General features: G+C 38.9%; 2 long non-coding RNA genes and 1 pseudogene across 9 annotated transcripts in view; 2 read left to right on the top strand and 1 right to left on the bottom strand.

Annotated features, from left to right (window-relative positions):
* Window positions 1–17,403, bottom strand: part of LOC123385428 — a 385,056-nt gene that overhangs the window by 136,156 nt on the left and 231,497 nt on the right. The window lies entirely within an intron of this gene.
* LOC111560479 lies at window positions 2,070–12,434 on the top strand. Of its 3 annotated transcripts, none has more exons than XR_006597903.1 (5): window positions 2,070–2,160; window positions 2,445–2,583; window positions 3,355–3,528; window positions 11,821–11,947; window positions 12,231–12,434. It is a non-coding gene; the product is annotated as an uncharacterized LOC111560479 (long non-coding RNA). The 3 variants fall into 3 exon arrangements; XR_002742319.2 differs by having other exon boundaries at window positions 11,821–11,973; XR_006597904.1 differs by lacking the exon at window positions 3,355–3,528 and having other exon boundaries at window positions 11,821–11,973.
* Window positions 13,090–14,079, top strand: LOC101088163 (annotated as a pseudogene).

Genomic DNA, 17,403 nt, shown 5'->3' with positions numbered 1-17,403 from the left:
CATTAAAACAGATTAAAATTGTATCTACTTTGTCTCTGTTGACCTTCATCTTTGAATGAGGCTTTGCAAGCTCTTACAATAAATTTCTCCTGAGATTTTTGATATCAGTTGCAATTTCTAGAAATTAATTTTAAAAAATATACTTTGATAGAGTCATAAACAGAAATGGAAAAAGCCCTATTTCCTCTTCTTTCAGGACATTATTATACAATGAATGGAATAAGCACAGAGAACCGGGATTTAGAATGAAGTCCCATGCCTGCAATTTTCTCTTTGACCCCAGGCAAGTCACTTAAGCTTTCTGAATCTCAGCTTCCTCAACTGGAGAATGAAGATAATGATGCTTGGCAATTAAAAAAATAAATAATAGGAGCGCCTGTGTGGCTCAGTTGGTTAAGCGTCCGACTTCGGCCCATGTCATGATCTTGTGGTTTTTGAGTTCAAGTCCCACATCAGGCTCTGTGCTGACAGCTCACAGCCCGGAGCCTGCTTCGTATTCTGTGTCTCCGGCTCTCTCTGCCCCTCCCCTGATTGCACTCTTTCTCTTTCTCTCAAAAATAAATAAACATTAAAAAAATTCAAAAAAATTCAAAAAAATAACACAAAACGGCTAACAAACACATAAAATATTCAATTTGATTAGTAATCAAATAAATAAAATTAAAATATTTGTTGAATTAGCAATGATCTCCTTCATATCCAGTGCTTTTAAAAGCTAAGTGAGACAGGCACTTTCACACTTTGTTGGAAGCAAAATGTCAGCATGTAACAGGGACCTTAAAAATGCTCATGTAATTTGACTTAGCAAATCTCTTTCTAGGAAGCTATCTCAAGAACACCATTTGAAAAACACAGACTACATTTTACTCACAAAGACAATTATAAAAAGTATTTATAACAGTAGAAAGTTTGAATCTTTCTAAGTATTTGGAGGAAACCCAACAATAAAAGTGACCATAAATAAGGTGCACATAACAAGCAAATTTAGAATATATAAATCTATATACAGATATATAGACATAGATATATATAGATAAGTGCATGTGGGTGTGTTAGAAATCAGTTTTAACCTATCTCAGTGGCCTTACAAGGTGCCAAATATGAAATAAGCCTATATTTCTTTGTACATTCCAACTATCATAACCCCAGTCCCCATTGGTGCATTTGTCAAAAGTCTGCCTTGCTCAAAACATTTCTAGCAGCTGTTCTGGGAGTTTCTGAGGCCACTAACTCTCACATGCTTGCACGTGAAACCCTTCACTTCTTCCTGGGCTGTCTACTCACAGCTGCAGCTGACTAGTGATCACCCCTGAAGTGCCCCTGCCAGCCCTATGAAGGAGACACTGCATCCTATGTCCCTCCAACATAATTGAGGAGAACTGTGACATTTATTATGTCTCTCTGAAAGCTTGGGGACAAGGAAGTGTAGCAGAGAAGGTGGCAAATACTGTTGCTGGGAGTGGCCAACCTGAGCGTTCCAAACCGAGCTTTAAGGACCTATCAGACTCCCAACAGGATTGACATGTTGAGGGACCCTAGTCTTTAATGACAGGACTCTTCATACCTCAGAAGTGAAGCATAACCCAGGCCCATTACCCATGTGCTTACACCCCAGGAGAGAATATGTTATCCTTCATGCCCCAGGCTGATTGGGAGAAAATCTGTTTGCATTTTCGGCAATCTTATTCTCTACCAGTGTGGCCTGTCTGACTCATATAGCTAGAATCAGAGTTCACAGCCCATTTCTCAAAGTTTGGATTACTCAATTTTAAATAACACCAACAGTTCAGTCCACACAATGCTGTGCAAGCTTATTTTTATACATTGTTTGGAGAGGCAAATAAAATATTTACCTTGAATATCCTTCTCAGCATAGTCCAAATCCTGATTTTCCACCAGCCAATTCTTAGACAAAAAGTGGGGTGAGCCACAGTCTAAGGCAGTTTGTTTGGCAAACTAACTTCACTGGCCAAATCTGGTCAGATGCTTATTTTGTAAAGCTTTATGAAAACATAATCATGCCCATCATTTACATATTGCCTATGGCTGCTTATGTGCTACAGTGGCAGAGTCAAGTAGTTGCAACAGAGACCAAACAGCCTGTAAAGCCTTAAAATATTTACTCTTTGGCCCCTTGAAGAAAACATTTCCTGATCTAAGGTCAGTAAACGTACCCAGATGTTAGATGATGGAAAGCTAGTCCCCCTGGTTAAAAAAGCCAGGGTAACTAATTGAACCTGTTCCATAAAATTATAGACCCAATAAAAGAGGAATCAAGAAAGAATAAGTTAAAAGATGAGGTAGGAGATTGAGTAGCTCACCCTGTGAATATCCACCGACCACACAGGGTCACATGGTGGACTGACTAGTGGACAAAACCTCACTGAAAAAGGTGGGAGCATCCTGTTCTGAAAACCTCATTCTGTTCTCTTCCACACTGATAGTTAGGAGAAAGAAAGGACTTTCAGAATGCCACTAACATGAGGCTGTCTTGAGACTGGAGATGATCTGGAGAAAAATCAAATGTCCTGGGATCCAGAGTGCTTCTTAATACGTAACTCTTATCTACACCTGGCCTGTTTGGTATGTATATCCAGGGGATATTTTGGCTTTTCCTCTCCAATGATTGCAATGGGCCTCTGTGCATGGGCTCCATGGTGACATCTTACCAGGCCAAGGACTGTACACAAAGCGCGTGTATACAAAGTATATCAAAGTATATTTTTCAGAAATCAATTTAATTCATATTTTCATACCTCCCTCTGCCTTTTCCCAGAGATTGCCTCTGTAAAGGGACTACAAAGACCTAGATCCCCAACTATTGATACACAATTAGCCACTGACTCATCTCTTATTTCTATCTGCAAATTCCCTACATATCCATGTCAACCTCTACTATTTTTCTCAACTCTCAGCCATAAAAGACACATTCTGTTTCCCCTCTCTGTTGGAGAACTAGAAACTTTATGAGGCCATCTGGGGTCTGTGTCCTAAATATATCATAGAAACTGTTTTTTGGGACTTGTATATGGATCTACTAAACAATCATTGGATCTACTAAACAATCATTGAAGAAAGGGGGCCATATGTTCCCTCTTCTCTCAGAGCCCACTAATCCTTCAGAGGGTTGTGCCCCTACATGCACTCCCCTACACACAGGAAGGGAACAAGGCCGCTTCTCACACATAGCCTCTCTGGTAGTTAAGAACCCTTAGATTCCCTCCCAAGTGACCCATCCCTCTAGTCAAATATTAATTTCCCCCTAAGTTTGGGGGTAGAAAGACTAGGCCTGATTCATCATATTTTCTTCTCAAATCTATTGTTTGCTACCTTAATCCTTTCTACTACTTGCAGGGCCTGAACTCTTGAAACCTAAAAGCCAGAAGTAGCTCCTCCTCTGCTGCTCTTCTGTTTTTTGCCAATACATCTTCTCTCCAGAGCAGTGAGTTCAGAATAGCCTCTTGCCTTGATTGGCTTTAGAGGAACAAAGGGGAATAGCAAGTGCCAGAAGATATTGGTTAAAATTTGGTGTGTATTGCAAAAACATAATCCCACTGAAACCAATAACTCAAGTCATCCCTCTCTTAGCAATGGAATATGCCATAGATCATGGGACCAAGAATCAATGTCAGTTACTACCTGTTTATTATGCACACATATAATCCCCCCCACCCAAATACACTCAAACATACAGTTAAAACACATGGGGAGCATTTTTGCCATATACATAAGAGATCAAAGTTTATCTATCTATATCAAGACACATAAATATCAAGATATATACCAAAAATTTAGATATATAAATACATAAGTTTTGTTATGAATCAGTTTTAAGAAAAGGAAAAGAAGACAATGGCAAAGGACACAAAACAGTAATCTACAAAAGAAAAAAATATACAAGTGGCATATATAAATGTGTATCAAGGGGCACTTGGTGCTCAGTTGGTTAAGCATCCAACTCTTGATTTTGGCTCAGGTCATGATCCCTTAGTCATGAGATGAGCTCCGTGCTAGGTGTGAAACCTGCTTAAGATTCTCTCTCTCTCTCTCTCTCTCTTTCTTTCTCTCTCCCCACGTTTCACCCCTCTGTTGATTGCATGCACGACCACACACATGCTCTCTCTCTGTCAAAAAAATGTGTACCAAAAAAATTAAAATAAATAGAGATAAAATCACCCAGGGACATTATTAGGAACACAGCTTCCTAGGTTCTACCCTGGTGTACAAATACAAAATTTTGAAGGATAACTTGGAAATCTGCATTTTTAGTTAAGCATTATGAAATATTTCTAGAGGCTACCAAGGGTTGGGGCTCATTGGTATTGAAGAAAGTATACTGGTTCAGAGATATTCATCTGACTAAAGTAGAATGACAAATAATCTTAATCAGGAAGCCCAACTTTAATTTCTCTAAAGTAAGCATCAGCATATCTACAGAAAGCAAAATCACCACCACACCAACAACAGTAACAACAACAAACAACCACATCTGAATATGGTATCTGACTGAGAGGATATGTTCCATCCATCCAAGATTCCAATGTATTTTCCTGTAGTAGGTATCCTATATTCTACTTATACCAGTTTTTCCTAAATCTTTTTTTAAAATAAAAATTTTACTGCTACTATTCAATTTCAAATATTTGCATGCCTGTATACCCCCTTTATCTAAGATTTCTTTTGCTTCAACTTTGAAAGGAGAGCTACTCAGTTACTAGTTTTCAGGTCTTTGGTCTTGCACACACTGTCCTAATTACTTTGTAGAATTCTACTGATAGCACAGAAACTACAGCAGCTGCCTAAATGAACATATGCCTCATATGAAACTCAAATATGTGTTCAATGGGTCCTGTTACTTGGTGCTACCTAAATGCATTCAAAGTGGGTAACACAGTGATGGCATTCCATAAACACATGTGAGCCAAACATAACCTAAATGAAAATTTTCTGGAAACACACTTGTTCAAGTGGCCTGCTTTGTGGTAACAATTGCATTTTAATTTATTAACCAAATGTAAACAAGATATGCTATAAAGGAAGGAAGATGAGAAACAGTTCTACCATCACAAAATGATTCTATTTAGAACTCTGCCATCATCTCTTGGCAGAAATATCTTGTTGTCTTCATTTTGGAGCAGATTGCTTTGAATTGTTTTCACCCATTCCAAAATGTGGGTGCCAGGCTCTATAGCTAGTACATTAACACCATTGTTTGTTAACTGACCAGAAAACAAAAAAAAATCACATTCTAGTAAACTATACCCACGTTATTAGATCAGCTCCTGCCCCTAAATCATAATTGGAAAACCTTTATAAAAGTCTGTAGGAAAATTCTGGTATGGAAGATAATAGCATTTGCAGGTATACTCTGTAGCATCTTTCCTAAACTGCTTTGCATCCAAACCATACTCATTTCCTTTTCTTCTGCTCAAGTAACACTTTCAAAAATTCCTTTATTATTGTGCAGGTTGTGTTGTATTATAATCATCTGTTTAGATGTCTGTCTCAGCTCCTCAATCATGAGCAACTTAAGAAAAGTTATCTCTGGCATTATCACTTCTAACATAATATGGACTAATAAATGTTATCTAAGTAAATGAGTAATTTCTTGACCAAGGAATAATAAAACCATGCTTATATATTTAAGTTTATATAAAAATGATGTGTAAAAATGATGAAACAAATCACCTTATTCAATGTGGAAAATGGACAATATCAACAGCATATGCTAATTCTTATCAGATATAAAACTAACATTTTAGTGCAGGATCTACATAGTGTAGACACTCATTAAACACTAGCAGTTGATTTGTTCTTCCATTTGTACATGGTGAAGGAGTTCTGTGTAGTCTTACAAAGGCAAGCCTCCGGGTGCCTGGATGGCTCAGTCGGTTGAGCGGCTGAGGTAAGCAGATCTGGAAGGCTTAGGAGGTAAATGTTACAAGCAGTAAAAACCAGAAAGCATGGAATGGCAACCTTAAGGGAAAAATCCTTACCTCAGAATAAATAAAACACTTACCTCAGAATAAACTGAGGGTTGATGGAGGGGGATGCATGGAGGATGGGCTAAATGGGTGATGGATATTAAGGAGGGCACTTGTGATGAGTGCTGGGTGTTATACATAAGTGGTTAATCCAATATTACACTATATGTTAACTAACTAGTATTTAAATAAAAATTTGAAAAAAAAGCAGCTGGAGAGTTTTTAAGAAGTAGGTTGGGGGAGGAGGATCCTGGGAAGGTGGCGGCATAGGAGGACGCTGGGCTCACTGCGTGTCCTGCTGATCACTTAGATTCCACCCACACCTGGCTAAGTAACCCAGAAAACCACCAGAAGACTAGCAGAACGGATTCTCCAGAGCCAAGTGTAGACAAGAGGTCCACGGAGGAGGGTAGGAAGGGCGGAGAGGTGGTGTGCACTACATGGACTGGCGGGAGGAGCCAGGGTGGAGGGGCCGCCGGATGGCCAAGCAGAGCCCTGAGTCTGGCTTGCAAAAGCGGAGGGGCAGGATGGAGTATGTTCCGACAGCAAGTGAGACTTGACATCTGGAAGGTTATAAGCTAACAGCTCTGCTCGGAGAGCAGGAGGGCTGGAGGACAACTGGAGGGAGAGTTGTTGAGCCCTGGACGAAAGAGCTCAGCTTGGCAGGGGAACAAAGGCACTCGCCAGCGCCATCTCCCTCGTCCATCCCCCAGCCAAAATCCCAAAGGGAACCAGTTCCTGCCAGGGAACTTGCTTGCACCCTGCAAACACCCAACACTGTGCTTCTGCGGATCCATCCCTCTGGCGGGTCTGACTCCCTCCCGCTGCCACAGGGCCCTTCCTGAAGTGGATCACCTAAGGAGAAGTGAGCTAAGCCTGCCCCTCCTGCCCCTGTGCACCTTGCCTACCCACCCCAGCTAATATGCCAGATCCCCAGCACCACAAGCCTGGCAGTGTGCAAGTAGCCCAGATGTGCCACACCACGCCACAGTGAATCCAGCCCCTAGGAGAGGGAAAGAGAAGGCACACACCAGTCTGACTGTGGCCCCAGCGGTGGGCTGGGGGCAGACATCAGGTCTGACTGCGGCCCCGCCCACCAACTCAAGTTATTCAAGACAGCACAGGGGAAGTGCCCCGCAGTTCCGCACGCCTCCAGGGACTATCCAAAACGAGGAAACGGAAGAATTCCCCTGAAAAAAACCTCCAGGAAATAACGACAGCTAACGAACTGATCAAAAGCGATTTAAACAATATAACAGAAAGTGAATTTAGAATAATAGTCATAAAATTAATCGCTGGGCTTGAAGACAGTATAAAGGACAGCAGAGAATCTATTGCTACAGAGATCAAGGGACGAAGGAACAGCCAGGAGGAGCTAAAAAATGCTATCAACGAGTTGCAAAATAAAATGGAGACAACTACGGCTCAGATTGAAGAGGCAGAGGAGAGAATAGGTGAACTAGAAGATAAAATTATGGAAAAAGAAGAAGCTGAGAAAAAGAGAGATAAAAAATCCAGGAGTATGAGGGGAAAATTAGAGAACTAAGTGATGCACTAAAGAGAAATAAAATACGCATAATTGGTATTCCAGAGGAGGAAGAGAGAGGGAAAGGTGCTGAAGGTGTACTTGAAGAAATAATAGCTGAGAACTTCCTGGATCTGGGGAAGGAAAAAGGCATTGAAATCCAAGAGGCACAAAGCACTAGGTTGGGGGAACTGCAGGCACCTGTGTTTGCTAATTGGCTTTACCCAAAGGAAAAGTAATTTTCTCATATCTTCATGTCAGGAGGTAGTTTTACAATCTGGAGCAATGTGCCCAAGGAAGTTGTCCCCTAGCCTCCCAGAATACTTGATATCTGATAGCCAAAGATATAGGCACTATCTTCTGTGATGATTACACTTCAAAGAGATGGCCCCCAGGTCCTTGAGAAAGACATTCTTGGTGATAGCAAAAGGCAGGGAAAAGACAATATACATTTCAAATGGGGCAGAGAAAGAATTTCTAATTCGTTTTCCAACGTAAATGCTCTAAGAAAAGAAAGGTCAGGGGCCTAGAGTTGAGCCATCTTAGAATAGTTAGAGGATTTCTTTGATTCTCATTCTGTAAAGAGGATAATTCATGTACTGTTTGAAAGAAGGGTCATTAGAGCAATCCCAACCCTATAGCAATGTCTCCTCTTAATAAAAATTTTTAAGATTATTGTCAACAAAATCACATTAAGAAAATCATTGTCTTCAAATTAATTTAAAAAGAACATGTTTGTTTTAAAAAGAACTACTTAACCTCCAACAATATTTTAAAACTTACAATGGCATTTGTTTTGGCTTTGAAATATTCCTAGGGAACAATGCTGGTTAGTGCTGAAAATGATTTAATTGTATTAAATAACTTTGAATAAACAAAATGATTATTTGGATATGTCTTTAGTCAGTGGTTCAGGGCATTCCTAAGATACCTGAACTAAACATTTAATTTGGAAGGATGAAAATCCCATTTACTCCTTCATCAGGCAATAGTTCTCTTTCAACAAGTATTTTAAATTTCTGTTATAGACAAAGGATAATACTTCATGATTTAATAGATTAAAAAATTAATAAGGCTAATCTTTTCTCTTAAACTCACACACTACTAAGTAGATTATGTAAGTCACCAAGTTGCTCTAATGCAAGACAGATTGATATCAGTGCCATAAGAGAATGCCGATCGCTGTGGCATTACCAAAACAGGAAAATCAAATCCCATTAAGTCTCTTTTAGTTCACAAGTACCTTAGTCAAGTATCAAAAGGTTGCAAGTAACATAGACTCCCTCGATTTCTTTTAATGAGAAGTATGAAACATTAGCAAATATAAACTTATTTCATGAAATCTGAGGCCAGCCCTCAGAAGCAAATAGATCCAGAAAATGGACATTAAAATTACTCTCTCTGTCTCTCTGGATTGATGTGGTCTCTTACTCCTGCTTCTCTCCCTTCATTTTTTTTCTTTTTTTGCCTAATTGCCTTCTCTATTTTGTCATGTGTAAGGCCAAACATGGTCGGTCCAGATCTTAATTTGCATTCCTTTTCAGTGAAAGAGCTAAAAAAACAAAAAGCAAAAAAACTGACCCATGTCTCAGAGACCCAAATCCAAATAGCCTGGAGAAAGCATCTAAGTTGCCTGAACTGGGCCGGATGTTAATCCTTGTCCAAAAGATAGTATTGAGATACAATGAAGTCCACCCAATGAGTGGACTTTCCAGACAAGGGAAACAGAAGTTAGGACATTAACTCAAAATATGTAAAAGAAAATAAGGTAGATGCTAGACTAAGAAGTAAGATTACCATCCTTCATCAATGAACATTCTGGGGAATTGTGTCTTAGCAGGGATTAGGTTCTAAAGTCAGAATACATTGAAAAAACACTTAAAGAAAAAATTATCTTTGAAATATCTTAAATAGCCCTAAATTCTTTCACACGTGTGGTTTTATGTATATAACCATTCTTATGGAATGCTTTGGTTGCAAATAGAAAATAAGCTTGACCCAATTGGCTTAAACAAAAAGGAAGAAAACTTGTTATCTCACAAACAAATGGTCCAGTGTTTGTTAATTCAGTTGTTCAATGATATTATGGCACCAAAGTTCTCTTCATTTTCCTGTTTTGCCATTCTTAGCAAGTCTGACTCTCCCAAGCTAACATCCTTTGTGCTCACAAATGGCTACAGACCAGGGACTCAATCATACAGGAAAATATATAAAGTCTCTTCCTTGTTCATCTAATTTAAGGAGTGATACAAACTCTTTCCCAAAGCCCTCTACTCTCAGTTGACCTCCCTCAAGTCTCCATCAGAAATGGGGTAGAACTCACCCTAAACCAACTACTAGCTAGAAGAATAGGAGCATTGTAGTAGATTTATAACAATCATAACTTAGCCGGGAGCCAATTTGGGCAAAGCTGGACACCATACAGTATCAGGGCTCTTTCAACATGGAAGTAGCAGAAAACAAATAATTTGGCACTCACAAAACTCCTGATTCTAGTCATGCTTATTTTAGCTCTAATTAATATAAAAGAAAAGAGTGAAAATAAACCTCGGATTTCATCAAACCCAATGAATTCCAAGATTAACAATGTGTGTGTACTATCTATCGATACCCTGTGACTTGGTGATTTGTAATATTCTTTGAGAACTTCTTGTCTAGGTTATATAGGTGAAGCTCTAAAGCCCAAATAATAATTAAATAAGTGAATAAAAGCACTATTTTAATCCAAGTGGAAATGGTATGAATAAACAGGCAGACTGTGAAAAATTCATTTGGATAAGATGAGAGAATTATTTTCACTGGCCCAGGTTCAGTTAGTTGTTTATCTCCAGGGAAGCATGTTGCCCTTAGGCCCTGCAGGGGACCCACCTGTGAAGGATAAGAGTTATGTACCATACTTCTTCTCTAGGACACAAACAGGGTCATATTCTGGCTACTTGAAAGATCCACCTTTTTGTGTCAATTTGCACTAAATTCCCACTAAGCCCCGAGAAACACTGCTCTAGTCTGTAGAAATTTATCTTCAGGCAACAAAAAGTTTTATGTTAAATTTTTGCCCTCATGTTTTACTGTAGCTTTGCTGGTTTTTTTTTTTTTGTTGTTTAAATGTTTGTTTATTGATTTTTAATAGAGTGAGTGGGGGAGGGGCAGAGAGACACAAAGAGAGAGAACCCCAAGCAGGGTTCACATTGCCACTGCAGAGCCTGACGTGGGGCTCTAACTCATGAACCATGAGATCATGACCTGAGCCAAAATCAAGAGTCGGTTGCTCAACTGACCGAGTCCCAGGAGCCCCTAGATTTTTAAAAATTATTTATTGTGCTTAACTGTAATAACCTCTCTGAGGGCAAGTCTTTGATACAGCATCAAGTTTGAAACCAGAGTCAGTGATCAAAAAATGTCCAGCAAATGAAAGAATAAATTTTCTTTCTTACCCATTTCTGCACATTTACCCAAACCACAATATTCTGTCAGTTGCCTTTTAAGTTCATAAATATCCCCAGTAACTGAACAGCACAACTCCTTTGTAAAAATGTTGCACAACACATGTATCAAATGCTTAATGTTAACATTGAACAATCCTCAAAGAAGTGGAGCAGGGCTCCCTAGTTCTTAACTGTGGGCTGTGCATAATGACTTCCTTCCAAATAATACATTATGGAAAGGAGACAAGTTTTAAGTGGAGAAAATTGACCAACACTTCCTCAGCCAGGTGATCAAAGTCAACATTAATAGTGAAAATCAAGGTGATAGTTTGTCCCTTTATAGTATGTGATAAGAATGGCATGTTACCTCTGTGATCTTCATCTCCAAAACACATAATCCTATTCTAGTTGTGAGAAAAATACCCGTAAATCACAACTGAGAGACATTCTACAAATGACAGGACCAATAATCCTCAAAAACACTGAGGTCATCAAAAACAAGTCTTAGAAACTGTGAGAGCCAAGACGAGCCTAAGGAGACACAATGATTAATGTCACATGATGTTCTCAGTGGAACAGAAAAGGAATTGGTAAAAAGGAAATCTGAATCAAGTATGGACTTTATTTAATAATCATGTATCAATATATTGGTTCACTAATTGTATCAAGTGTACCATACTAATACTGTAAGAAGTTACTAACAGGGAAAATGGTGTGGGCTATATGGGAACCCTATACTATTGTAATTTTTCTGTAAAAATTTTTTTTTGTTCTAAATATAAAGGATCTTTACCTCATATTCATCTGGAGTGGAGAGGGGAGAAATGCAATAATCAAACACCAAATGATGCCTTTGTATATATTACCCCTCCCCATTCTGCCCCAGGGGAGAAATGAATCAACACCTGTGATCCAGCAAAGCGACAGCACATGCCTTCTTCATGGGGAGAGTGACTAAAGTGTGTGGCTGGAGGCCAGGACTGTTAATCTAGTGGAGGCTGCTGCACATGGCTGTAAGAGGAGAACTCCCCACCATCAGGTGCCCTCTCCACATTCCCTGTCCTAGCAGCACGAAAATACTGCTGTGTTTTTCAGACAGTCCGCCACAGATTTTAACCCTCTAAAAGATCACCCACTCCTATTTTCAGCACAGACTTTGAACTCAGCTAATTTTTGTACTTTATGATTAACCATCCGGAAAGGGTCTGTCCTTGCTCTTAGATTTTTATTTTACACTCAAATCCTCAAATACTTGGGTTTATACTGACTGACCTGCTCAAATTTCTTATTTCCCAGAATTGTTATGCTGCAAGATTCTTCCTCCTTTGCAGTGGTCCATCTCTTCACTGAGTTATCCTCTGTCCTCAATTCTTCCTTGTCCTGGACTAATTTAAATTATGAAACAAACACTTCAAAGGAATCTTTTTCCATCAGCCAAGATTGTTCACCAGCCAAGAAACCCTTGGGGCAACCAAGTTACCTATTAAATCTTGATGAAGATCAGCAAGATCTAGAATTTGCTTCCTTCTGTTGGGTAACTTATAAATGTAGCAATAATATTGTGTATCCCAAATTCCAAATTCATTACCAATTACGGGCATATTAGATATTTTATTTTGGAATGTGTTGCATATCAGTTTACAGAAAAAGAATTCTAAAGCCAGCCGCCAAATTCCTCCTTTATGCCACTTGACAATGAGGCACGAAAAACAATTGCAACAGCTGTATATATCCTGAGATCATGAACCATACACTTTATATAGAAACTGAGAATTTCAAAAGTTTAAAGCAGTTAAGTTAACCAACCTTTAAATAACTTTAAAAAATAGTTTCTTAAATTGTCAACCAAACCATAATTTTGATTAGGGAAAGACAAGATGATTAAGTTTGATCTGTGACCCTAAGTTAAAGGAACCCATCTGTTAATGGTATCAGTTGAAAGTGGCACAAATACCATATGATTCCACTCACAAATGGAATCCAAAAAAAAAAAAAAAAGAATAAACAAACAAAATCAGAACTATAAATGCAGAGAACAAACTGATGGTGGCCAGAGGGGAGGAGTGTGGGGTGGGTGGGGGCAAAATGGGTACAGGGGAAAGGGAGATACAGGCTTCCGGTTATAGAATGACCAAGTCACAGGAATAAAAAGCAGAGCATAAGGAATACAGTCAATGATATTGTAATAGCAATGTAATGGGACAGATGGTAGCTATACTTGTGGTGAACATAGCACGGTGTATGAATTTGTCAAATCGCCAAGTTGTAATACACCTGAAACTAGTGTAACACTGCATGTTAACTATAGTCAAGTAAGAAAAATTTTTAAAAATGAAAGCACAGCTCCAGTCATCCAAGATGCTGAAAGGAAAGAAGGTTAAGAACAAAATGGTCAACCCTGCTCCTGCTGACATGAGGAAGCAGGAGGCCAAGAAGGTGGTCAATCCCCTATTTGAGAAAAGGCCCAAGAATTTTGGTATTAGACAGGATATCCAGCCCAAAAGGGACCTCATCCGCTTTGTCACCAATCAGGCTGCAGTGGCAAAGGGATATTCTCTATAAATGTCTAAAAGTGCCTCCCATAATTAACCAGTTCACCCAGGCCCGGGACCACCAAGCAGCCACTCGACTGCTTAAGCTGGCCCACAGATACAGACCAGAGACAAATAAGAAGCAAAGATTGTTGCTCCAGGCTGAGTAGAAAGCTGCCAGCAAAGGTGATGTCCCCTCTAAGAGGTCACCTGTCCTTCGAGCTGGGGTTAATACTGTCACCGTCTTGGTGGAAAACAAGAAGGCTCAGCTGGCAGTGATTGCACATGATGTGGATCCCACTGAGGTGGTTGTCTTCCTGTGTGCCCTGTGTTGTAAGATGGGGGTTCCCTACTGCATTATCAAGGGAAAGGAGGCCAAGCTAGGACATCTGGTCCACAGGAAGACCTGCACTACTGTCACCTTCACACAGGTTAACTCGGAAGACAAAAGAGCTGTAGTTCTGGCTAAGCAGGTGGAAGCTATCAGGACCAATTACAATGACAGATATGATGAGATATGCTGTCACTGGGGACGCAATATCCTAGGTCCACAGGCAGTGGCTCACATTGCCAAGTTGGAAAAGGCTAAAGAACTGGCCACAAAATTGGGCTAAGCATAAGCTGTTGAATTTTCTGTACATAAAAGTTACAAAAAGTTCTCTTTCAAAAAAAGTCAAAATAGCACAAAAAAGACACATTCTTTTTATAAAAACAGACAAATCCAGATTGCTTATCTGAAATAGATGGGCTCCAGTCGTTCTTTGAAAATTTCTTTTAGTTCAATTTTTAAAAATTAGTAACAAAGGTGTGTAAAACATATCTGTGGCAATCTCTAATTTCATCATCTTTGGTTTTTGAAAGATTATATATAATCTACTATTACCAACATATATATCATCAATATATAGTCTCCTTGAGGGTCTTTTCAACGTTTATTTACTTTCTTTGGGACAGAGAGAGACAGAGTACGAACGGGGGAGGGGCAGAGAGAGAGGGAGACACAGAATGGGAAACAGGCTCCAGGCTCTGAGCCATCAGCCCAGAGCCCGACGTGGGGCTCGAACTCACGGACCACGAGATGGTGACCTGGCTGAAGTCGGACGCTTAACCGACTGCACCACCCAGGCGCCCCGAGGGTCTTTTCTATCTGTCCATCTCTTAGCCTCATAATAGAGTGCCTTTTCAAAATAGATATTTGATAATTTACATTGAGATATAATGGATGCTAATAATTTCTAAAGGGATCTCAGTGCACAGCTGAAAGGAGGAATTGCTATGAGAGAGAAACTTAAAAGAAGATAATGAGAAAAATATATCATTCATTTGTTCAAAGACACTTGAGTGCCTACTCTTTGCTGATGCTCTGCTAAGCACAATGGGGGGATGGAGAAAAATATGATTAGGGCTTGAAGTATCAATAATACTTATCAATAATTAAGGATATAAGGTATACATATGATGTGTACTAGACACTAAGTAGGAAGAAAAAGTGAGTGACAATGAAAACATCTAGGACTTAAGGAGAAGTAGAAATCACTTGCATCTGAGAACGTTCTAAAGACTGCTCATAAATAGAGTGATGATAATTAGCATAGCTAAGTTAATAATTATCTAAATGGGCTGAAGGGAAAATAGAGTGGCAGGGATCAAAACTGATTCTCTGGATCCTGTCTGAATCTTATTAAAATTGTGTCAGGAGAAATATGACAGAGAGCCCATGACTAAAAGTTACCTTGCTTATATGCTATGATTTGCAAATTAATCAATCTCACAATTTGATCACTGTGATTCCTAAGAGTTTTGTATTAGTTTCATTTAGCAATTTTTATGTTTATAGATTGTCATTTTTTTTTAATTTTTAAAGAAGCTCTTTATCTCTAAATTATGCAGCCTTTGTGCCAAAAATTTGGAAACATTCAGGTTGTTCAGTCATGGATACAAAACAACTAGCATGAAATCAAAGGGTCTGCGATAAAATATTTAGCTAGAAATTTAAAAGCCTAGTTAATATTTAACCCCAAAATTACATAATAATAATGATGATAACGAATGTGACTCATGATAACCATTAGAGTTGTATAAAATTAAATTAATGATGGTTTTAAAACATGAAATGATCATTTCAAGGGAAGAAAATTAGTTTTGTGTGACCATATGCTACAAATTGAGAATAGATTTAGAAAGTATCAAAAAGCACTGAAATAATACAGATACAAAAAAATCTTCTAGTATTTGACCATTATCAAACACTCAGAGATTCCCCACTGCCTAATGGTTATCCCCTTCCCACATTTCTCAGCATGGGATACAAGTCTTCCCCAACACTTTTGTCCCTTCTTGCTTTTCTAGTGTCCAACTCACCCAAACCCTGCTGGAGCAAAGTTACTTTATTTTCTTAAAAACTGCAAAGGCCTTCCCATATCTTGTCTTGTGCTACTGTAGTATAAACCTTTCTCCAAAACTCTGGATGGAGTAAGCCTGTTAAGGTCCAATAAACATACTACTTTTATCATGAAGTAAAATAGTCTTAGCTATGACAGCCTCAAATGTGACTAGACATTGTGCAATTTATAGAGAACACTGGGAAGAGTATGGACAACATCTCAAACCAAGGAATACTTGGAAAACTCAACTACCAGGTATACTAGGACCCGTGAAACAGTGGATCAGAAGGAAAGGGAGGAAACTGGAAGAATAAGGAAGAATAGAGAATAAGGAAGAATAGAGAAACTGAAGTAGCTCAGGTTGTGTGTGTGTGTGTGTGTGTGTGTGTGTGTGTGTGTGTGTGTGTGCATGTGTGGTGGGGTGGGCATGGAAGGAGAACAAACATGCAAGGAGCTACCAGGAATGTTACTCGGCGATGTTGTAAATTTAGACTTGTTTCCAACAGAGATCAATATTTTTTTTTCAGTTTTGCTTGTTCTTTTTTAACTACTGCCTTATTGAGATGTAATTCACATAGAAAATTCACACACCACATTTAAAGTATATTATTTAATTGCTTTTTGTATATTCACAGGCATGTAAAATCATCCCCATAGTCGATTGTAGAACATTTTCATTATCTCAGAAAAGCAACTCCTTATCTTGTAGCCACCACTCTCTTGTATCCTCATCCCCGCAGACCTAAGCAAGTACTCATCTACTTCCTGTTCTATAGGTTTGCCTATTAAAGACATTTCATATAAACAAAATCATACTATTTGGTCTTGTAAAACAGGCTTATTCCACTCAGCGTAATGTTTTCAAGGTTCATTCATGTTTATCAGGGGTCAAATAGCAGATGGAAGCAATTAGCAGATGGATAATTCACTGGGAGTGGTGGGCAAGAGACCAGTTCCTAAAAAGGTCCACCCTCCCAGAACCACAACTTTGTGAGAGTTAATCAAGATGTGAGGAGCAGGTCTTCCTACCCAGGAAGGATTTCAACACTAAAAAGAATAAACAAAATGCGGACCTAGTTACATAGATGAGGCCAATAAAGATGGAGGCAGAGGGATCTCTCTTGACATCCAAAATAGGAAGCCTATGGCAACAAAACAAAGTATTGACCAACTCAATTATTCTAGTCCCTTCCTTCCTCTTCATTTCCACATAATGGACAATAAAACAAATTAACAACAGTAAAAGCAAAGATCAAGAACAACACAGAAGGCTTGTTCTCGTTATTATAAACTATCAATACGATTATCAACATGAGAAATACAATCACTACAGCACAAGTCTCCTTCATGAAGCAAGACTGATTTATCTAATTTGGAGAAGACGTATGTATTTTTCCTAACATCTGTACATTGTTTATATATTAAACTTTCATAACTCTCTGTGTCTGTCCTTGTCAAAAAGATATTCAAAGTTCTTAAATGAAAATTTGATATAATGAAAGTATGTATGTATTGACTTACCAGATTCCCACTGATTTTACAAAGATAGGATAT

This window comes from Felis catus, chromosome B2, assembly GCF_018350175.1.
Source record: "Felis catus isolate Fca126 chromosome B2, F.catus_Fca126_mat1.0, whole genome shotgun sequence".
In the NCBI taxonomy this organism is placed as follows: Eukaryota; Metazoa; Chordata; class Mammalia; order Carnivora; family Felidae; genus Felis; species Felis catus.
The sequence above is the reverse complement of the archived record's forward strand: the minus strand, read 5'-3'. Positions and strand labels throughout refer to the sequence as shown.